This window comes from Hemitrygon akajei, chromosome 10 (genome assembly GCF_048418815.1).
Source record: "Hemitrygon akajei chromosome 10, sHemAka1.3, whole genome shotgun sequence".
Lineage (NCBI taxonomy): Eukaryota > Metazoa > Chordata > Chondrichthyes > Myliobatiformes > Dasyatidae > Hemitrygon > Hemitrygon akajei.
Genome location: NC_133133.1, coordinates 15,400,434 through 15,424,765, shown reverse-complemented (window position 1 = coordinate 15,424,765; position 24,332 = coordinate 15,400,434). Strand labels below are relative to the sequence as shown.

The 24,332-nt window shown below is 42.5% G+C and overlaps 1 protein-coding gene across 3 annotated transcripts in view; it reads right to left on the bottom strand.

Annotated features, from left to right (window-relative positions):
* il1rapl2 (interleukin 1 receptor accessory protein-like 2) overlaps positions 1–24,332 on the bottom strand; it is a 1,249,784-nt gene that overhangs the window by 214,773 nt on the left and 1,010,679 nt on the right. The gene's annotated exons all lie outside the window — the stretch shown is intronic.

Genomic DNA, 24,332 nt, shown 5'->3' with positions numbered 1-24,332 from the left:
TTTTAATGTTTCTAGTGCACAAATGAGCCTTCATATTTCACGTCACACAACAATCACACTTCAGAAAAATTTTACTCGTTCCTATGGAACATGCAGAAATGCATCTTTTTAAGCAAAATTACCACATCAAATGAACATAAAATTCAGTAGTTATACTGAAAGAAAGCAAGTTTAATGAAGTGAATGACCAGAGTAATGAGAGAAAGGTTTTAAAACCAATTATTATTAATCCATATGCAAGGAAATGTATAGATAATGTAGAGCCCATCAGCAAAAATGAAAATGATAGAGATTTGCAGTGATTGTAGGGATTTGCTGAACATGTCTCCAGACACAGTTACATCCGAGCACTCTACGTAACCCGACAATTCTTATTTCAGAAATTCATTAATGCAGCTAATGAAGCTCAAAGAGATACAAAAATGATTTTCAACCATTGAACTCAAAGCCATGAGGGAATATTCAGAGGCACCTAATTTGGCTGAGTGTTGTCATAATAACAACTTCTAACTCAATATCAGCAAAACTAAGGAACTGATTGTAGACTTCAGGAGAGGGAAACCAGAGGTCCATGATCCAGTCCTCATCAAGGATCAGAGGTGGAGAGGGTTAGCAACTATAAATTCCTGGGTGTTACTATTCCAGAAGATCTGTTCTGCACCTAGAATGTAGTGCAATTGTGAAGAAAGCACAACAGCACCTCTACTTCCTTAGGAGTCTACCGAGATTCAGCATGACAACTAAAACTTTGACACATTTCTATAATCGTGTAGTGGAGATTGTGTTGACTGGTTGCATTATGGCCTGCTATGGAAACACCAATGCCTTTGAATGGAAAATCCTATAAAAGGTAGTGGATTCAGCCCAGTACATCACAGGAAAAGACCTCCCAACCATTGAGCACATCTACATGAAATGCTGTCATAGGAAAGCAGCACCCATCGTCAGAGATTTGCACCACACAGGCTCTGCTCTTTTCTCACTGCTGCCATCAGTAAGTACAAGAGCCTCAGATCTCAGACCAGCGGGTTCAGGAGCAGTTATAATCCTTCAACCAGCCGGCTCTTGAACAAAAGGGGATAACTACACTTACTTGTCCATCCATTGAGATGTCCCCACAACCAACGATCGCCCTTTAAAGATTATTTAACTTACTACCTCATGTTCTCATTACTTATTGCTATTTATTTATATTTGCATCTGCACAGTTTATTGTCTTCTGCACGCTAGCTAATCTTTCCTTGATCCTGTTATAGTTACTATTCTATAGATATGCTAAGTACACCTGCAGGAAAATGAATCTCAGGGTTGCATATGGTGACATACATGCACTTTGATAATAACATTTACTTTGAACTTTGAAATCTATTATTACAGTAAAGTATACTTTGAAAGGATAGAAATAAACATAGAACTATACAGCAGAAGAAAAAACCCTTTGGCCCATGATGTTGTAGTCGAACATGATGCCAAATTAAACTCATATTTTCTTCTTGCATGTGACTAATCTCCCTCCGTTCCCAACATTTTCATGTGCTTATTGAAAAGCCTCTTTCTGCTTCCATTTCAACTGCTCTGGCAGCAGGTTCCAGACACCCACCACACTCCATGAAAAAACCTTTTGCTGAACATCTGCCATTAATCAACATGAAATTCTGCAAATGGTAGAAATCTTGAGCAACACAGGGAAAATGCCAGAGGTACTTAGCAGGTCGGGCAGCATCTATGCAGAGGAATAAACAGCTGACTTATTGCGTTGTGGTATCCTCCTTTTAAATCTCCCTCCAATGTTGCACTCGGTTTGTCTAACCTTCCACAGTCCCTGTGTTTTTAGTTCAAACTTTACTCGAGGCTCAAGTTTTATGTGTATGACTATTGAATCTTCCCTCGTCTGATAAAGTGAACTCTAAACCTTATAATCAACCTTAGTATGATCTTCCAACTTGTTGTCTACCTGCACTGTGCGTTCTCTGTTGATGCCACACTTTATTCCGCATTGATATTGTTGGATCTTGTAATACGTCAACTGACCTTGTACTACTGTACTGAACAAAAGTCTTAGGTATATATATATATATAGTTAGGGTGCCTAAACACTTTTGCACAGTATTGAGTAATTTAATGTATTACACTGTACTGTTAGCACCAAAACAAAACAAATTTCATTACATATTGGAGAGATGATAAACGAGGTTCAGCTACAGGTCTCAATTGTGGACTGAGAGTAGGAGGGGAGCAGGAAGTCATGGTTGGGAAGAGAGAGGGTAGGGAGCAGGAAGCACCAGAGGGACTTCTATAATGATCAATAAACTGATTGTTTAGAATCAAATGACCTTGCATGGTATCTCAGGAATGGATGTGTCTAAACCTCACCACCCCACATTCTTCTGAATTCCACTGAGCGCAAGCTCAGAGCCATCAAACGCTCCTCTTAAGATAAGCCTTTCAATCCTGGGATCGTTTTTGTAAACCTCTTTTGAACCCTCTCCAATGTGAAGGGAAATATCTTACCGGATATTTCCCTTCACAACCACATAAACAGACTGTATAAAAAGACAGAAGGCGTTGGAAATATTCAGCAAGTCAGCCAGCATCTGTGGAGATAGAAGTAGTGTTGACATGCTATATCAATCTAAAATGTTATATCTGTTTATTTCCACACAAATGATATCTGACCTGCTGAGTGCTTCCAGTTTCTGTTTGCAAATTTTCTGCACCTGCAGTTTTTCCACATGAGCAGTTTCATTGCTTAATAATGTTACCATGACAGTAAAGTATTTTTGATACGTTATGAAAGAACATAGAACCAAAATGAGTCAGAGTCACAAATCGACCTGAATTCAAAAGCTAACTTCAGGCACAAGTCTTCAACTGAGCGAAAAATGCATGAGACAGAATTCACATCCCAGCTGGTATTCCTGATAATTAGATATATTTTAAAATGACAATATTCCATTAGTAATGATTTTCCAGCAGGGGAATCTTTCTTTTGTAGAAGATAGCCTTGCTTTTATAAATTGTGTTCTGCATTTCACAGAAAGATTGGTTGTCTATCCCGAGATTTTGGCCAACTCATGTATGATTCATAGGATTAACTTCTGTAAATTTCTGTAGGCGTGAGAACATGCTGAAGCAGCAATAGTTAGAATGGCTTGCTCTTCATTTAAATGGTATTGGAAGTCCAGGCATTAGTCCCATTGCTCTCAAGTTTCCCAGATCAAATGTTGTTTATCTATAACATTGCAAGGAAGGGGGAAAAGTATTTGACTTCCTGTTGAATCACTTACAGCTTTACTGAATCGCTTCCAACTGTTCATAAGATCACAATTGATGGCTATTCAGTCCATCAAGTCCATGCTATCTCTTCGGTATAACTCTCCATTTAAACACAATCTGCTGATTTTGTGAAACTCGAGTGCTAACATTGCATTTGCCTTCCCTACCACCAACTTAACCTGCAAGTTAACATTTAGGGAAATCTCCACAACAATTTCAAAGCTTATTTGCACCTCTAATTTCTGAATTTACTGCCCTTTTAGAAAATAGTTTAATCCTTTATTTCTTCTACCAAAATGCATGACCATTCACTTCCCTTGCACTATTTTCCATCTGTCACTTTTGTACTCAATCTTTTTGATCCTAATCTGTCAAAGCCCTTCAACAGAATCCTTGCTTCCTCAACACCAACTGCTCCTCCACCTGCCTCTACAACTTGGCCACAATGTCATCAATTCCATCATCCAAATCATTGACATGAATCACTACACAATCCCAACACAGATCCCTAGTCACTGATAGCACTATTCAATGCCAGCCAACCAGAAGAGGTACCCTTTATTCCCACTCTTTGCCTCCTGCCAGGCAGTTAAACTTCTATTCATGCTACTACCCTTCCTGATGTGCAGCACCTTTTTAAAGGCTTTCTGAACATCCAAGTAAAAAACATCCATTGACTTTTCTTTGTTTATCTTACTTGTTATTTCCTCAAAGAATTCTTGCAGATTTATCAGGCAAAATGAATAATGGACTCCAACATCATCCCAACTACTGAAGTCAGGCTATCCAGTAACTTCCAGTCTTTTGCCTCCCACACTTCTTAAAAAGTGGAGTAACATTTGCAATTTTTCAAGCATCCTGAATTTCTCCAGAATCTAGTGATTCTTGAAAGATCATTAGTAATGCTTCCACAATCTCTTCAGCCACCTCTTTCAGAACCTTGGGGTGTAGTCCATCTGGTCAAGACAAGTTATCTACCTTCAGACCTTTTAGTTTCCCAAGCACAAGATTAGAGAAAGCTGCAGAGGTTTGTAGACTCAGCCTCCCCACCATCAAGGACATTTTCATAAGGTCATGTCTCAAGAAGGTGGCATTCATCATTAAGGACACCTATAACCCAGAACACGCCCTCTTTTCATTACTACCGATGGGAGGAGGTACAGGGATCTGAAAATACCCACCCTATGTTTTAGGAATAATTTATTCCCCACCACTGTGAGATTTCAGAATGGACAATGAGCCCAGGAGCTGGCCCTCATGATTTTGTTCTATTTTTGCATGACTGATTTATTTGTTTTAATATTCCTTATTGCCACCTACAGCAGTTTTCTTTTACTTCACTGTGTTGCTGGTGCAAATCTACAAATTTCATGACATCCAATAAACCTGATTCGGATCCTGATTCAGAAACGAATCTGCAACGTCATGCGACTGATTTCTGTGTCACAGGTACCTGTGTAACCTGTACTGAAGTGATCTTCAATTCTCCCCACCCAACCGAACAAAAGGGTGCCTGCCTCTGAGGGAGCAAGTTATCTCTTCTTGTGTGGCTGCTGATAGTGGTCACCCATGGAGAGATGTGCTTTCAGCATGTCCACGCAACCCAGTGTAAATCAGATTAAGAAATAGATTTTTAAAAATAAAGAATGCAAAATAGTGAGGTAATTGACCATTCATAAATCTGATGCTATCCCCAATAGTTTGTCCCATTTTGTTCCGATAGGTGATGCAACTAATTTTAAGCTAAAAGGAACCTACTGCAACAAACTTTTCATGTTAAGCGAACTCAGATTTGGAAATACCAATTTAGAACATGAATTAGGGTGATTTGTTCCAGATTATTCTGATATGCCTGAGAGTTTTACAAAGTTAAGTGAAAGAACTGTGGATCTTGTGAGTATGCCAATACCTAAAAATGATGGGTTGGGAAATGCAAGTTGGTTCAGGAAGTCCAACAAACCAAATGGCTGGGACAAGAGAATGAGAAACTTTCTTCCCCAATACCCATCTTCCTGGCACTGCATCCACATATTCCCTTGGGAAGTCAATAAAACCATGAGCCATAGGGACAGAATTAGGCCATTCAGCTCAAGTTTTTTGCAGGGGTAAACTCAGGAGTATTATGAGAATCAGTCTATATTTCATCTGAAAAATTATTGTACTGTAGCGATGTACTACATACAGAGCTAGAGACAATGACACGAGGTTGGTAAGTCGTTTCGAGACTAGTTTATTCAAACTTCGTGGCGCTGGCATTTAATCCCTAGCACCCGCCCTCTCCGGGCGGAAATGACGTCAGGGGTGCATTACCAAAGTCTCCCCCCGCGCGCTGGCTATTTGTGAGCCAGTTCGCCTGCGCAGAAAGTGGGTCGCCACATAACCCCCCCCCCCAGAACTGGCGATACACCCCCCAATGTCCACAGTCTGGATCAGCCTCTGTTTGGGAGGTCTGCCTCTGCGCCGCAGTGCCTGAACCTCGACCGGCTGCGCCAAGTCCACATGGGCTGGTTTGAGTCGGTCCACCGTGAAAACCTCCTCTTTCCCCCCAATGTCCAGAACGTATATGGACCCGTTGTTGTTGATCACCTTGAACGGCCCCTCGTACGGCCGCTGTAGCAGTGCCCGGTGTCCGCCCCTTCGTACAAACACAAACTTACAGTTCTGCAGGTCTTTGGGTACATGGGTCGGGGTCCGTCTGTGCTGTGAAGTTGGTACGGGGGCCAAGTTGCTGAGCCTTTCGCGTAGTCTGTCCAGGACTGCTGCGGGTTCTTCCTCCTGCCCCCTTGGGGCTGGTATGAACTCTCCCGGGACGGCCAGGGGTGCGCCGTACACCAACTCGGCCGACGAGGCGTGCAGATCCTCTTTGGGTGCTGTACAAATTCCAAGCAGGACCCAGGGAAGCTCGTCCACCCAGTTAGGTCCTCTCAGGTGGGCCATGAGAGCCGACTTCAAGTGACGGTGGAAGCGTTCCACTAGTCCATTCAACTGTGGGTGGTAGGCAGTAGTGTGGTGTAGCTGCGTTCCCAACAGGCTGGCCACAGCCAATCACAGGCTGGAGGTGAACTGGGCGTCTCTGTCGGAGGTAATGTGGGCCGGTACCCTGAAGCGTGCTACCCAGGTTGCAATCAGTGCTCGGGCGCAGGAATCAGCAGATGTGTCGGTGAACGGGACCGCCTCTGGCCACCTCGTGAACCGGTCTACCATAGTTAGGAGGTACCGCACTCCTCTGGACACTGGTAGGGGGCCCATAATATCCACATGAATGTGGTCGAACCTCCGATGGGTGGGTTTGGCTTCCTGTCGCGGGTGTCATACCCCGTCGGGGGCAAGACGCTGATTTCCGCTCCGATGTCGACCAAGAAGCGGCATCCAGACTGTTTGTCCCAGACATACAAGAGGATGTCCTGGTGGCCAGCCGCCATAGTCATTAGTGGCAGCTGGCCCTGGCCCTGGCCCTTGCAGGGCGGGCGACAACGGCGGGCTTTTGTGCCCCACCGCTGGTGGTAGAAACATCACTGTTCACTGGCCTTCGCACTCCTGCATCTGTGTTGTGTGCACCCCCCTGCTGGGCCTGGTCTGGTCCGCTGTTGGGCGCGTGGCCTGGTAATCTGACCGACGGACGCCACACTCTCCCTCTTGGCTTTCCACAGCACGTCTGTCCAGGCCGCCACCTTCTGGGGGTCGCTGAAATCTGCGTCGGCCAGCAGCAGATGTATGTCCCCAGGCAGTTGCTCTAGGAACGCTTGCTCGAACATGAGGCAGGGCTTGTGTCTGTCAGCCAAGGCCAGCATCTTGTTCATCAATGTTGACGGCAGTCTGTCTCCCAAACCATCCAGGTGAAGCAGGCGGGCACCCCGCTCACGCCGTGAGAGGCCAAAGGTCCCAATGAGCAGCGCTTTGAATGCTTCATATTTGCCTTCTTCCGGGGGTGACTGTATGAAATCTGCAACCTGGGCGGCCGTCTCCTGGTCAAGGGCGCTCACCACGTGGTAGTAATGCGTGGAATCAGAGGATATCTGCCGAATCTGGAACTGGGCTTCTGCTTGGCTAAACCACACGCGTGGTCGCAGCGTCCAGAAAGTCGGCAGTTTTAGCGAAACTGCGTGAACAGATGAAGAGTCGGTCATCTTTGGTCCAAATCCCGTTTGGACCGTCGGGGTCACCAATGTAGCGATGTGCTACACACAGCGCTGAAATAACGACACGCAGTCGGTAAGTCGTTTCGAGACTAGTTTATTCAAACTTTGCAGCGCTAGCATTTAATCCCTAGTGCCCGCCCTCTTCGGGCGGAAATGACGTCAGGGGTGCATTACCAAAGTCTCCCCCCGCGCGCTAGCTATTTGTGAGCCGGTTCACCTGCGCAGAAAGTGGGTCGCCACAGTATCTTTCAAATAGAGCTAAGCTGGACTCCATTTAATATTTCAAACTAATATGAATTACTAAAGTTAGTTCTCAGAATCGATGGGGATGGTCTTTTATTCTTGATTTTTTGGCATTTACGATAAAAGAAATACTATAAAAAACTGAAACTATTATATGCATCCCATCTTTCATTATCGCTCATTTCTGCACTTTATCTCCTTCTATTTAATAGACATATTAATTCTACCCTAAAAAAACTACTTTGGTGTCACTGTAGGATTTAATAGTGATGCATGTCTGAACAATTTATCAGATGGGAGATTACTGAGAGTCCCAGAGTACTACAGCACAGAAACAGGCCTTCCAGTTCATCTAGTCCATTCCGAACTGTTATTCTGCCTAGGCCCATCAACCCGCATCAGAACCACAACCCCCCATACCCCTCCTGTCCATGTACTCATCCAAATTTCTCTTAAATGTTGCAATCAAATCCACATCTACCAGTTCCGCTGGGAGCTTGTTCAACATTCACACCACCTTTTGAGTTAAGAAGTTACTCCTCAATTTTCCATTAAACTTTTTACTTGTCACCCTTAACCTATGACCTCTAGAGCCAGTCTGACTTCACTTCAGTGGAAGAAGCCCGTTTGCATTTACCTTATCTATACCACTCATAATTTTGTATACCTCTATCTCCCCTCATTCTCCTATGCTCCAGGAAATAAAGTTCTTACATATTCAACCTTTCCCTATAACTCAGTTCCTCGGGTTCTCTTTAGGACAAGCTGGTATTTTTCTCTTAGAATGAAATGGTCTGGACATTGAATATCATATCCTTCTATCTTGGATCCTTGCCTTCCTCACTCACTAGGAGGCCACTATCTGTGCAGATCAAAATAACATCTTCTCACTGATTCTCAACATTGGTGCACCTCAAGGAAGCATGCTTAGCCTTCTGCTGTGTTCTCTCTACACCTTCTCTCTGCGTGGCTACGCACAGTTCAAACACCATTTGCTGATGACACAACTATTGTTGGCAGAATTTTAGATGGTAATGAAGAGGAGTACACGAGTGAGATAGATCAGCTGGTTGAGTAGTGTCGCAGCAACAACCTTGCACTCAACATCAGCAAGACCGGAGAAATAATTGTGGATTTCAGAAACTGGTAGCCAAGGGGACACACACCAATCCTCATTGAGGGGTCAACAGTGGAAAGGGTGAGCAGTTTCAAGTTCCTGGGTGTCAACATCTCTCAAGCTTTATCCTGGGTACAACATATTGATGCAATTACAAAAAAGGCACAACAGCAGTTATATTTCATTAAGAGTCCAAGAAGACTTTGTCTGTAACCAAAGACACTTGCTGATTTCTAAAGATGTACCATGCAGAACATTTGAATTGGTTACATCACCATTCGGTATGGAGGGGCCTCTGCACAGGATCATAAAAAGCTGCAGGAAGTTGTAAACTCCGCCAGCTCTATCATGGGCACCAGCCTCCCCAGCTTCAAGGACACCTTCAAAAGGCAATGCCTCAGAAAGGCAGCATCCATCACGAAGGACTCCCATCACTCCGGACATGCCATGTTTTCATTGCCACCATCAAAGAGAAGGCACAGGAACCTGAAGGGTCACACTCACCATTTCAGGAATAACTTCTTTCCCTTCACCATCAGATTTCTGAATGGACATTGAATCCATGAACAGTACCTCACTACTTTTGCACTACTTGTTTAATTTAATGTTTTTAAACATACTTGTACTTTAATTTACATACTTTTATCATTATGCATTGTAATGTACTGCTGCTGTAAAACAACAAATTTCATGATATAGGCTAGGGGTATGAAATCTGATTCTGATTCTAATTTCATATTGACATATCGAAGGAATATAGTTTGAGAACACCTTGAGATCTTGAGTACCATTTGGGAACATCTTTGAATTTTGAATACTGTTTGGGAACACCTTGGGATTTTGAATACCATTTGGGAAGACCTTGAGACTTTGAATACTGCTTGGGAACACCTTGGGGACTTTAAATGAAATTTGGAAACAGCTTGAGATTTTTAATACCATTTGGGAACACCTTGGGACTTTGAATACTCTTAGGAACAACTTGGGGATTTGGCTCACCAGACAATATTATTGTTTTAACTAACCAGTATATCTTATTAGGTTTTCTTCTAGAGATTTGTAGTAAGGGAGATGTTGGATTTAACTACAGGTGAAATTGAAATAATTAATCTATTTCTCTGATTACTAGAGTAGATAGAATGGTATATCATTGGAACAGGCCCTTCAGCCCACAATGCCTGTGCCAACCATGATATTAATTTAAACTAATCTCACCTGGGTGTACATGGTTGATATTTTTCCACTCCCAACCCTGTTCAAATACCTTAAATGTTGCCATATTTCAGTATCACCTTCCCTAGTACCTACTACACTCTGTATAAATAAACTTGCCTCGTAAATCTGCTTTAAATTTCCTAGCTCTTACCTCTTATGCCTTCTAGTATTCTGCCAAAAAGACTCCTTCAACCCTTGCTGTGCCTCTCATAATTTTATATACTCCTATAAGGTTGCCTTTTCAGCCAGCAATGCTCCAGATAAAGCAACCTGAGTCTGACAAAGCTCTCCCTATAGTTACTGCTCCCCAATACAGGCAACATCCTGGTGAACCTATTCATCACCTCTTTCAAAACCTTATCTCCATCCTTCTCGTGGTGCGGCAACCAGAACTGCACACAATACACCAAATGTGACTCAAATTGAGGTTTCTAAGCTGCAACGTGACTTCCCAACTTTTACATTCAACACTCCAACCGATAAAGGCAAGAGTGCTGTATACCCTTTTACCAATCTATCTATTTTTTCTCTACTTTAAAGTAGCTATAGGTATGGAGTCCAGGATCCCTCAGTACATCAATGCTCCTAATGGTCCTGACATTTCCTCTTACATTTGACTTCTGTGCAATACATCGCACTTGTCCAAATTAAACTTCATCTGGTGTTTCTCTTTCCAATATTTCCAATGTCCACTAATTTTTTTTGTCATCTGTGAAGTTACTTATCAGTCAACCTGCATTTTTAGACAAATCATACAGTATATATATACACACAGTGGATTTTAGTTCTTTGGTCTATTGGTTAACTGGGCAGCTGTTTGTCTGGGACCACTCTTAAATAAACAAATAACTAAATTGAGAAAATAGCTGGGACTCCTTTTGTGGAGACAGGCATAAGACAGGTTATAAACTCCTTTTGTTTATTTGGGACATTGTGCTGCTTAATTAAGCAGGAGACTGTTGAGGAACAGTTTCTAATTGGTCCCAGTTTCGTGCACCTGTGTGGCCTTTAAACGCTATACCCTGCTTAGATCAATCAGTTTTTAAATAGTGTCAGTCGCATGTGTTTGTGTTCAAAAAGCAGTGATTTTTATCACTGATAGTTGGTGAGAAATAAGCAGTAAGACAATTCAGAACTGTTTTGCTCACTGCAGTTTCAAGCATTCAGACTTGGAGATGCCAGAAACAGCGGGAGTGAAAATGAAACAATTTCACCACTTCAACAAGTTAGGAACAACAAAGGTATTGAAAATCATCTTAAAAGTTAAAATGAAATTGAAGATATGAAGGATGCAATCATCTAAAGCATTGGATGAAGACTGTCCACTATCTGCATCAGGTGTCTGCACTGATTTTTTTTATTTACAGGCAATCAAAATAACACAGCAGTGTACACTGGATGAATTCCTCTGTCAATAACTATTAGGAACTAATACAAAGTTTTATAGTACTGCAGAGGTATTGATAGTGTTATAATTTATTCTGTATTTCATTTAAATACATATTTTGTACCTCAGTTAAACAGTAGTTTGTCTTTTTATACAATTTAACTGTTGCCATTAAACTTCACTTAATTGGGGCAGTCACTTAATAAGGTGAATATATACTGGTCCCAATGTGTCCCAGTTAACCAGAATTTTGTGTGTGTGTGTGTGTGTGTGTGTGTGTGTGTGTGTGTGTGTGTGTGTGTGTGTGTGTGTGTGTGTGTGTGTGTGTGTGTGTGTGTGTGTGTGTGTGTGTGTGTGTGTGTGTGTGTGTGTGCGCGCGCGCGATAAAGCAACTGTTTTTATTTTCTCCAAAGATTGTGAGACTTTAAACTCTCTTCCCCAAAGGGCATGGCTTTTATAGATAGGCGATTGATATGCAGGAAGGTAGGTAAGAATGATTGAGTTGTATAGAAGGAGCCAAGGAGCACATCTACAAGGAGCATATGAACAGCACAGAATATTTGGTCTATCTAGTCAATCAACTGTTACTTTGCCTCGTCCTGTCTACCTGCACCCAAACCACATCGGTTAGAGAGCATTCTAACTACTTGCATCACTGTCTGGGGTGGTGGGGAAGAGCTCTGCATATGATCAAGATAAGCTGCAGAAAATTGTGAACTCAGTCAACTCCATCATGCGCAATAACCTACCCAGCATACAGGGCATCTTCAAGGAGTGATGCCTCATAAAGGTCCACCGTTAAGGACCCCCATCACCCAGGTCATTTTCTCTTCTCATTGCTACAATCAGGAAGGAGGTTTAGAAGCCTGACGACACACATCAAGTCATTCAGGAATATTTTCTTCAGATTTCTGAATGGACATTGAACCCATGAACACTACCTGACTACTTTTTGTCTCTCTTTTTCCACTATTGATTTAATTTAGGCTTTTAATACATATATGTATACTTACTATAATTGGCAGTTTTAAATTATTACTTGTTACAATGTACTGCAGGCACATAACAACAAATTACACGATATATACCAATAATATTAAACCTGATTCTGACTCCAATCCCTTCCTATCCATGTACCTATCCAAGCTTCTGTTAAATTTTACAATTGAGCCTGCTTCTACCACTTCCACTGGCAGCTCATTTCACAGTTGTACAACCATCTGAATGAAGAAGTTTGTATTCCAATTCTCCTTAAATATTTTACCTTTCATCCTAAACATATTACCTCTAATTCTAGTCTCACCCAACCTGAGGGGAAAAAGCCTGCTTGCATTCACCCTATCCACACTCATCATAACTATTAACTTGTCATTTAAAATAGTTTAACAACTCTTGTTTGATACATACTCTTTCTCTTTATTTTCCCTTAGTATGAATTTATGTTGTTAAGTCTGCTGTAGCCTGTTAACTGAAATTGCTCGCAGATAGCAATGGACAAACTACTTCAGATGAGATCTGAGGTGAAGCAATTAGTATCATCAGTCAAACAGCCCTGGGTTGTAATCCAGCAACTGTGGCATATTAATGCTAAACGATGTGTTATATCGGGCATTGTCCATGTGACCAAGGAGCTTTCAAATCTTGCAGCCTAGCATATGGAGCTGTTGCGTGGACAGACTCATTAACATCTCCATATGTTGCCTCTGGACTCCTTAAGCACCGTAGATACCTGAAAAGGTAGCTGAGTGATAGCTGCTATAGATCGGCCAGTTGGGAGGAAACATGAGCGCTCCTATAATGAGACTGTTAATCATTTTCATTTCAGACAGACCCATATGTTCCAGTGATCAAGGGACCAGCAGTTTCTTACAATTAAATTCACTTCAGATAGAAATAACTATGAACATCCCACAACGAAGGCATGAAAAACTAAAAGTTCCTTCAGCCAACACTGCCATTTACTCAGATCACTGCTGATATGATCAAAACCTTCACCCCACATTAAAGTTCAAAGTTCAAAGTAAATGTGTTATAGAAGTATATATAGATCACCAAATACTACCCTGAGTTTCATTTTCTTGCAGGCATTCACAGTAGAACAAAGAAATGCAATAGAATCAATGAAAAACTACACCCAAAGACTGACAAACAACCAATATGCAAAAAAGACAAACTCTGCGAATACAATAAATAGATAGATTGATAGAAAACAGATAAATACTAAATAAATAATTCTGAGAACATGAATTGTAGAGTCCTTGAATGTGAGTTTGCAGGCTGTGGAATCAGGTCAGAGTTGGTATGATTGAAGTTATCCATGCTGGTTCAGGAACCTGATGGTTGAAGGGTGATGACTGTTCCTAAACCTGGTGGTGTGGGGCCTAACATTCCTATACCTCCTTCCTGATGGCAGCAGTGAGAAGACAGTGGTCTGGATGGTGGGGAAACTGAATCAGATCAAGGTTATTATGACGTTCGTAAACCATTGGGAACTATGGAATGGTGGAATTGCAGGTAACCTGACTCCACTGATCCAGACCCCCAAGTTCTGTTCACCATTGAAAACAATAAGACAGTTTTACCAATGTTACGTAATTTTATGAAAATTCTAATGTTTCCTTTATTTACTTGTTTATTTATTGAGATACAACATGAATTAAGCCCTTCTAGCCCTTCGACCATGTGGCTCAGCAATCTCCTGATGGTTGAAGGGTGATAACTGTTTTTAAACCTGATGGTTTGGGACCTACGATTCTTGTACCTCCGGCTTGATGGCAGCAGTGAGAAGACAGTGGCCTGGATGGTGGGTGTCCTTGATGATTGATGCGGTTTTCTTGAGGCAGCACTTCTTGTGCACTGGCTCCTGGTAGATGGCTCAATCACTCTTGCCTACCTCGGTAACCATTCACCTCTTTGTGTATCAGTCCCCTATCCATAATGACCATGCCCCTTGAGGAAGAGACTTTAAAGACTCACAATCCTTGGAGAAAAAAAAACAACTGCATTATCTCTGAGTAATACATCACAGGCACATCTCTCCTCAGTACAGGTAGTACCTGCAGGGAGCACTACATCAAGAAGGTAACATCTGCAGTATCAGCAATGATCCTTAAAGTTCAAAGTAAATTTATTACCGAAGTATGTATATGTCACCATTATTCTACCATGAGATTCAATTGCTTGTGGACATTCACGACAGAACAAAGAAATATAATAGGATTCATAAACAAACTATCTATTACAAACCACAAATAACAAAGACTGACAAACAACTGGTGTGCAAAAGAAGACAATTCATGCAAATAATAAAAAATAGTAAAAACAAAGTAAATACATAATACTGGGAGCATGAGCTGTAGAGCTCATGGAAGTGAGTATATGGGTTGTGGAGTCTGTTCAGTGTTGAGGTGAGTGAAGTTATCCTTGCCATCTTCTCACAGCTCCCAGGAGGAGGTAATGAACTTCTGAACAGCAGAAGGTACAGCAAATGAATTCTCAAGCCACCAGTTGCAAGAGTAGATAATTCCTTCAAATCCAAACAAGAGAAAATCTGCAGACGCTGGAAACCCAAGCAACACACACAAAACGCTGGAGGAACTCAGCAGACCAGGCAGCATCTATGGAGAAGAGTATAGTTGATGTTTCAGACCGAAACCTTTCATCAGGATTGGAGAGAAAAGGATGAGGAGTCGGAGTTAGAAAATGGGGGGAGGGGAGGAAGAAACACAAGGTGATAGTTGAAACCAGGAGAGGGGGAGGGGTGAAGTAAAGAGCTGGGAGGTTGATTGGCAAAAGAGGTACAGGGCTGGAGAAGAAGGAATCTGGTATGTAAGGACAGAAGGCTATGGAAGAAAAAAATGGGTAGCCTCCAACCTGACGGCATGAACATCAACTTCTCGAACTTCCGATAATGCCCCCTCCCCTCTTTCACCATTCCCTATTCCCTCTCTCACCTTGTCTCCTTGCCTGCCCGTTGCCTCCCTCTGGTGCTCCTCCTCATTTTCTTTCTGTGGTCTTCTGTCCTCTCCTGTTAGACTACCCCTTCTCCAGCCCTGTATCTCTTTCACCAATCAACTTCCCAGCTCTTTACTTCACCACTGCCTCCCCCTCCCAGTTTCACTTACCACTTTGAGTTTCTTCCCTCCCTGCCCCCCACCTTCTAACTTTGATTCCTCATCTTTTTTTCTCCAGACCTGATGAAGGGTCTCGGCCCGAAACATCGACTATATTCTTTTCCTAAGATGCCGCCTGGCCTGCCTGGTTCCTTCAAACCATTCAGTTCCTGAAGCAACTGACAAAACCCTAATCAATACAGTTAAGTAACTTTAGTCCTTTTGATCACTTTGCACTGAAAGGAACATAGAACATAGCACAATACAGCAACGGATGAGGCTTTTGGATCAGTGTTGTACTGATCTTGGTGCCAATTTAGACTAAATATCCTCCTCCTGTATGTCATCCATATCCCTCCATTTACTTCACATTCATGTGTCCATCAAAAAGCCACTTAAAATCCATCAAACTACCTGCTTCCACTACTACCCTGGTAACCCATTCCAGGCTCCTTCCATTCTTTGGAAAATATTGCCCCTCATGTCACCTTTAAACTCCTTCCCTCCCCCCAACTTTAAAAGCATGCCCTCTGGGGTTTGATATTTCTTTTTTGGGAAATGTTTCTGATTTTATACAATATCTGTGCTCTAGATTTTGAGTGTCTGCAGACCCTCTTGTGTTTAGCATTTGAGTAAACTTCTTCTGCACCTTCTCCACAAACTTCCTATAGTGGAGTGACTTTGCTTTTATTTGTTCTAATTGTGTGCTTTCTTATACATATTGTACAGTAGACAATGGGGTGACCCATTAGGGTACTGATGCACCATCAATAACTCTCGGAGACGTGAGGCGAGATATAGGCTTTTATTAGCTGGAAGAAAGAACAAGCAGCAAGTGACCACCACACTGCATCCTGGAGACTGAGGCCGGGGCGGTGTCTCCAATCGCCTTTATACCGGGGTCTGTGGGAGGAGCCACAGTCAGTGGGAGGAGCCACAGGAGCAGTCAGCAGGGGGGGGCGTGTCCAGACAGGTATATGTAGTTCACCACAGGTACCCTTTGAGAGAAAGGTAGTGCAGTCTGATGTGACCAGAATGAACATTAATATTTCAAGACTGCTATTGGTATTGCTTTGCTTTGGAAATTGAAGATAAAAAACTCAGTTTATTAAAGAAGAAAGACACGTAGCAAGGCAAATATAGCTCCTCCTGGTTTAACAACAGACTCTTTTGATAGCAACATTTCTAGTTTCTTCTGACGGATTGGAGACTCGGCTGACAGCTCACCCCAACTCCCCCTCCTTCTGTAGAACCGCTATCAGCCGTCCCTACTTACCATCTAACCCGGGTTTCACCTCAATCATATGAACTACAGCTCCCACAATGCATGTCAGGAGTGATGGGCCAAACGCAGACGCAGTCCCTTTCCGCTGGTGGGGGTGGGTGATGTTGACAGGTTATCGGGTGATATATTTGGTGAAGTTGAGCATTTCCCAGTTTAAACTTTTGGAAAAATTGTTCAGTTTTCCCATGTTTCATCCCTAGCTCCGACTGCAATCTGCTTTCCAATCATGGACCCATTTCTATCCTGCAGCTCCCACATCAATTTTTTAAAAATCAGACTGTTTCCTTTTATGATAGTCGGCTTGAAGCTGAACACAAATATAATTTTAGACTACTTGCATCACATAGGAATTAAGAGAAACAAGAAATTAACTTTCATTGAATATAATGTGTTGAATTACACAACGGTGCTGACGCTTTGTAATAGTTCAACTAAGCTAAAAATGTTTTGTTGATCTTTTTCGTTTGTACTCAGTGTGCGAGTCTTTTCGCTTACATATCTAACAATAATTAACCAGCATCGATGGATTCCAGCTGCCCTGATACTGTTTTTACATGATTGAATGTCCCATTGAAACCTTTCACTGTACTCAGATACCAAGCAGGGACACCAAAGCTTCCTGGTGTCGCTGTTGAAGCTGGCCGTGCGCATGCGTCTTGGTGCCGCGTTCCGATTTCCATGATGACGGATCGGCTCTTGGGTGAAATTGGGGCAGTTGATTTTGGCGAGTGAACAATTTTATACAAATGTATAACCCTGAACTTTGCCTGCATTCTGTAAGTTAGCACATTTTAAGACGATTTAGCCAAAAATAGTGCCGCTGTAGTGCACCGTTTGCGCTAATTAGAGGTCACAGACAGACAGACAGAGCATGAGAGTTTTAGTAGTATATAAATAGTTTATGTTTAATGTATGTTCATCTTGTGAATACTGCTTATATGATGCTGTGCGTAGGTGCTGCTATTGGAAGCTTTTCATTGCACCTGTACGTACATGTACTTGTTCATTTCACGATGAACTCAACTTGACTTTGACTTGTGGTGACACACTTTAAACAATGACTGCAAAACAAACATCCTTACAAGTGCAAAACTGATGAGCTTGGAAAGTCGAGCTGTTGCATGAAAGCATGGTATTAAAACCTCTGGGTTATTATAGCAAGAAATAACGTCTTGTATTCTACTTTCAAAGTTCAATGAAGTGGACGATTAGGCACTGCTACTGCTATGCAGCATATATGGGCTACTATGCAGAGGGAGGTCCAGTAGCATAATGCTATTACAACAGCAGCAACCAGGTTCAATCCGTTTACTGTCTGTAAGGAGTTTGTATATTCTTCCCATGACCGCATGGGTTTCCTTCTGATGCTCCAGTTTCCTCCCGCGTTCCAATACTATATGAGTCAGTGTTAGTAAGTGGTTGAATTTTTTGTTGGGTCTGGAAGCTTGACGACACATAAGCCAGCCAATGCACTGCCAGTGATGGTGGTAGAGGCAGATGCAATAGGGTCTTTTTAGAGACTCTTAGGTGGGTACAAGGAGCTTAGAAAAATAGAGGGCTCTGCGGTAGGTAAATTCTAGGCAGTTTCTAGAGTAGTTTACATGGTCAGCACAACAATGTGGGGTGAAAGACATGTAATGTGCTGTAGATTTCCACATTCTATGCTCTATATTTGGATTGTATTGGTCATTGATAAAAAATTTACTGATTTATTGAGATACAATGCAATATATGACCTTCTGGCCCTTCGAACCACACTGCCCAGCAACCCCTGATTTAACCCTAGCCTAATCACAGGAAAGTTTACAATGACCAGTTAACCTACCAACTGCTACATCTTTGCACTGAGGGAGGAAACTGGAGCACTCAGAGGAAAACCACGCAGGTATGGTGAGCAAACACAGAAACATAAAAACCTACAGCACAATAGAAGCCCTTCAGTCCATGAAGCTGTGCCGAACATGTCCTTACCTTAGAAATTACCTAGGGTTACCCATAGCCCTCTATTTTTGTAAGCTCCATATACCTGTCCAGGAGTCTCTTAAAAGACCCTATTGTATCCACCACCACCACATTGCCGGCAGCCCATTCCACACACATTCCATTCCACTCACCACTCTCTGCGTAAAAAACTTACCCCTGACATCTGCTCTGTACCTACGTCCAAGCACCTTAAAACTGTGCCCACTTGTGCTAGCCATTTCAGCCTTGGGAAAAAGCCTCTGACTATTCACACGATCAATGCCTCTCATCATCTTATACACCTCTATTAGGTCACCTCTCATCCTCCATCACTCCAAGGAGAAAAGGCTGAATTCACTCAACCTATTCTCATAAGACGTGCTCCCCAATCCAGGCAACATCCTTGTAAATCACCTCTGCACCCTTTCTATGGTTTCAACATCCTTCCTGTAGTGAGGCGACCAGAACTGAGCACAGTCCTCCAAGTGGGGTCTGACCAGGGTCCTGCAACATTACCTCTCAGCTCTTAAACTCAGTTCTACGATTGATGAAGACCAATGCACTGTATGCCTTCTTAACCGCAGAGTCAACCTACGCAGCAGTTTTGAGTGTCCTATGGACTCAGACCCTAAGATCCCTCTGATCCTCCACACTGCCGAGAATCTTACCATTAATACTATATTCTGCCATCATATTTGACCTACCAAAATGAACCACCTCACACTTATCCGGGTTGAACTCCAGCTGCCACTTCTCAGCCCAATTTTGCATCCTATCAATGTCCCGCTGTAACCTTTGACAGCCCTCCACACTTTCCTCCAACCTTTGTGTCATCAGCAAGTTTACTAACCCATCCCTCCACTTCCTCATCCAGGTTACTTATAAAAATCATGAAGAGTAGGGGTCCCAGAAAAGATCCCTGAGGCACAATATGACCTGTCTACAACCACTCTTTGCTTTCTGTGGGCAAGCCAGTTCTGGATTCACAATGCAATGTCCCCTTGGATCCCATACCTCCTTACTTTCTTAATAAGCCTTGCATGGGGTACCTTGTCAAATGCCTTGCTGAAATCCATATACACTACATCTACTGCTCTACCTTCATCATTGTGTTTAGTCACATCCTCAAAAAATTCAATCAGGCTTGTAAGACACAACCTGCCTTTGACAAAGCCATGGTGATTATTTCCAATCATATTATGCCTCTCAGGATCTTCTCCATCAACTTACCAAACACTGATGTAAGACTCACTGGTCTATAGTTTCCTGAGCTATCTCTACTCCCTTTCTTGAATAAGTGAACAACATTCGCAATCCTCCAATCCTCCGGAACCTCTCCTGTCCCCATTGATGATACAGAGATCATTGTCAGAGGCTCAGAAACCTCCTGCCTTGCCTCCCACAGTAGCCTGGGGTACATCTCGTCCAGTCCCGGTGACTTATCCAACTTGATGCTTTCCAAAAGCTCCAGCACATCCTCTTTCTTAATATCTACATGCTCAAGCTTTTTAGTCCATTGTAAATCATCCCTACAATTGTCAAGATCCTTTTCCGTAGTGAATATTGAAGCAAAGTGCTCATTAAGTACCTCTGTTATCTCCTCCAGTTCCATACACAATTTTCCACTGTCAAACTTGATTGGTCCTATTCTCTTAGGTCTTATCCTCTTGCTCTTCACATACTTGTAGAATGCCTTGGGGTTTTCCTTAATCCTGTCCACCAAGGCCTTCTCATGGCCCCTTCTGGCTCTCCTGATTTCATTCTTCCTAACTCTGTAATCTGTTTTCAGGACCTCTTTCCTTTTCCTGCCTATGCCATTAGTACCAATGTGTACCATGACCTCTAGCTGTTCTCCTTCTCACTTCAGGATATCCTGGATGTGATCAGAAATATCCCGGACCCTGGCCCCTGGGAGGCAAACTACCAACTGTGCATCTTTCCTGTGTCCACAGAATCTCCTGTCTGAACATACAAACTCCTTACAGACAGTGGCAGGAATTGAACCCAGGTTGCTTATACTATAAAGTGTTGTGCTAACCACTCTGCTACCAGGCAGCTCTTGACTCATTTCACTGTATACTTCAATATTTTAATGTTCATGTGATCAATAAAGCTTTTACTATATCACACATTTATTACTCTTGACTGATTTTCTGAGCAAAGTTTCTGGAAATTAGATGGGCAAGACAAAGTGACCCATTTCAAAAGTGCCATAGGGCTGCTGCGACTTACAGTCAATAAATTAATAATGAGCAATTTAAATATATGGATCTGCCACAAAGAAACATCTCCATAACAGGAAAATGACAAGTATTACAGATGGGAATGGTAGTATAGTGTTGAAATCATTAGACCAACAACGTGAGCTCAAATCCCACTACATTTTCTGGACAATTTAATTTATTTTAATTAAATGAATTTGGAATAAAAAGTAGGTATCGGGGACATCATCCATGAAACTGCTGGATTATTGGAAGAATAAATGCCAGATTCCCAATGCCCTTGAGTGAAGGAAATCAGTCATCTTTAGTCATTCTTGCCTCTGAATAATTTCTGATCCACAGCAGAAGGACTTAAATACATTAGGAGAATGGGCAAAGAAGTGGCAGACGGAATATTGGGTAGGGAAGTGCATGTTCAGAAGGAATAAAGGCATAGCCTATTTTCTAAACAGGGAGAAAATTCAAAAATCAGAGGTGCAGAGGGACTTGAGAGTCCTCATGCAGGATTTCCTTAAAGATTAACTTCTAGGTTGAGTTGGTGGTAAGGAAGGCAAATGCATTGTTAGCAATCACTTTGAGAGGACTAGAATATAGAAGCAAGAAAGAAATGCCGAGACTTTATAAGGCATTGTTCAGACCAATCTTGGAGTCTTGTGAGCATCTTTGGGCTCCATATCTAAGAAAACATGTCATTGGAAAGAGTCCAAATGACATTCAAGAGAATGAAGGGGTTAACGTATGAGGAGTGTTTGATGGCTCTGGGCCTGTACTCACTGGAGTTTAGAAGACTGAGGGGGGGAATCACATTGAAACCTGTCAAATATTGAAAGGCCTAGGTAAAGTGGATGTTGGAGAGGATGTTTCTTAAAGTGGGCCACAGAGCAAAGCCTCAGAGTAGCGCGGTGTCCATTTAGAACAGAGATAAGGAAAAGTTTCTTCTGCAAGAGAGTGATGAATCTGTGGAATTCATTGTCACAGTCAGCCATGGAGGACAAGTCATTGGATACATTTCAAGCAGAGGTTGATAGGTTCTTGATTAGTAAGGGTGTCAAAGGTTACAGGGAGAAGGCAAGGGAATGGTGTTGAAAGGGATATTTTCAGCCATGATGAAATCGTGGAGCAGATTCGATGGGCAATTGGTCAATTCTGCTCTTATGTCTGAAGGTCTTTGGTCTGATAACTCACTGCCCTCCTCCTGAGATGGCCCAACAGCTCCTTAACTTAAGGACATTTTGTGATTGGCGATACATGTCAATCTTGCATGAAGAGCATCCTGACTGGTTGCATCAAGGCCTGGTATGGAAACACCAAAGCCCAGGAACTAAAAAGTGTACAGAAAGTCCATCCAGTCCATCACAAGCAAAGCTCTTCCCACCATTGTGCAGATTCACAAGAAAGCAGCATCCATCATCAAGGACCCTGTCATTTAGGCCATGCTCTCTTCTCTCTACTACCATTGGGCAGCAGGTACAGGAGCCTTAGGTCCCATATCACCAGGTTCAGTAACAGTTATTTCCTTTCAACCATCAGGCTCCTGTACTGGTGTGCATAACTTCACTTACCTCAAGGCAGAAATAACTTCGCAACCTATTGACTCATTCTCAAGAACTTTACTCACCTCATCTCTGAACTGGTTCCACGGCCTACATAATCACTTAAAAAGATTCGACAGCTGATGTTCTCAGTATTATTTATTTATTTATTTTTTATTTGCACCTTTTGTCTTATTTTGCAAAAAATGAATCTCCAGGTTGTTTATGGTGACATATATGAACTTTGAGAATAAATTTACTTTGACATTGACTTTGAATTTGGTATGAAGATTCCAATGTACAGGATTGAAAGAGGCTGCAAAGAGTTGTAGCAAGGTCCGTCACAGGGCAAACCCTCACCACCATTGAAGTCATCTTCAAAAGGCCACAAACACTAGAGATTCTTCAGATGCAGAAATTCCAGAACACTACATGAACTGCTGAGGGAACTCTGCAGGCTTTTGTATCTCCTGTCTGCATCAATGGAGGGAAAGGAACAGTCAACACTTCATGTTTTGAAATAATTTTTTGACCTGAAACATCACCAATTATTTTCCCTCCACAGATGTTGCATGACCAGCTGAGTTCTTCCACGGATTTGCCTGTTTTCTCTTGCTCCATGTTTCAGCATCAGTGTCTTGATTCAAAAGTACATGTGTAACCTGTCGCCCTGATGAAGGATCTCAGCCTAAAAAGTTGACCACTTATACCTTTCCAGAGATGCTGCCTGACCTGCTGAGTTACTCCAGAACAATAAAATTGTTCTATGTTTCCTGTGTTGCAAGGAATCAAATTCTGGCAGTATTCCCAGTGAGGATTGGGGCAGCTATCAGTGGTTGCAAATGACCCATTACAGATAGGGATCACCCACTGCGTAATGGTGACCCAAGATATCAGAAAGTTTGTTTGTGGGGTTGTTCGCCAAGCCTGGCGGTTAGGTCGCAGATATTTTGTCACCAGTCGAGGTGACATCATAAGTGCACAATTGAGAGTTGTTTCTGCCAAGTGCTGGTTGCTAGTCTCCGCTGGGTCATGGCCAACCAGACAGTTGAGTGATCTCCACTGTCTGGTTGGCCGGGACCCAGCAGAAACAAATGGCCAGCTCAATAGCCAACCGCTCAGAACAATGAGTCCAACCAATATAAATGCGAGTACTCGGCAAACCCAACACTCAGTTGCGCACTGATCATGTCTCCTCGAATGGTCATGAAACATTTGCCACCTAACCTCCAGGCACAGCGAACACCCCTACAGAAAAGCTGCCAAGCCCTGCTGCTCATTCATTTCGCATCAGGAAGTTTCGGTGAGGACACTGTCAGATATCCCCAGCAAGGCGGTGGAGGTGATTACCAATGGAGGAATTCTTTAAATAAAGTACAAAAACTACCAGCCTCCTTTTAGAATTTAAGTAATAATAAGGATGTAATTAGAAAGAAATTGACTAAAATGATAAGCCGAGATGAACTGAAAATTTATGGATTGTAATATTTTTGCACATTATCACCAGAAGATTGGTGCGGGGATGAGATGAATATGTTTAAATGAGAAGAAGAATATGATAGGGTATATACAGAGAAACCAATTCCTCTGCTGGAAGAAATCAAGACACAACAGAAACTCAGTAACTTAACCGGCTCCATCACAGGCAGTAGCCTCCCCAGCCTCGAAGACACCTTCAACAGACATCCATCATTAATGACTCCCACCCAGGACATGGCCTCTTCTCATTACATCCATCAGATGGGAGTTTTAAAAAAATTATTTAGAGATATATTGCAGAATAGGCCTTCAAGCTCGCTGCCCAGCAACCCACTGATTTAACCATAACTAATCACAGGACTA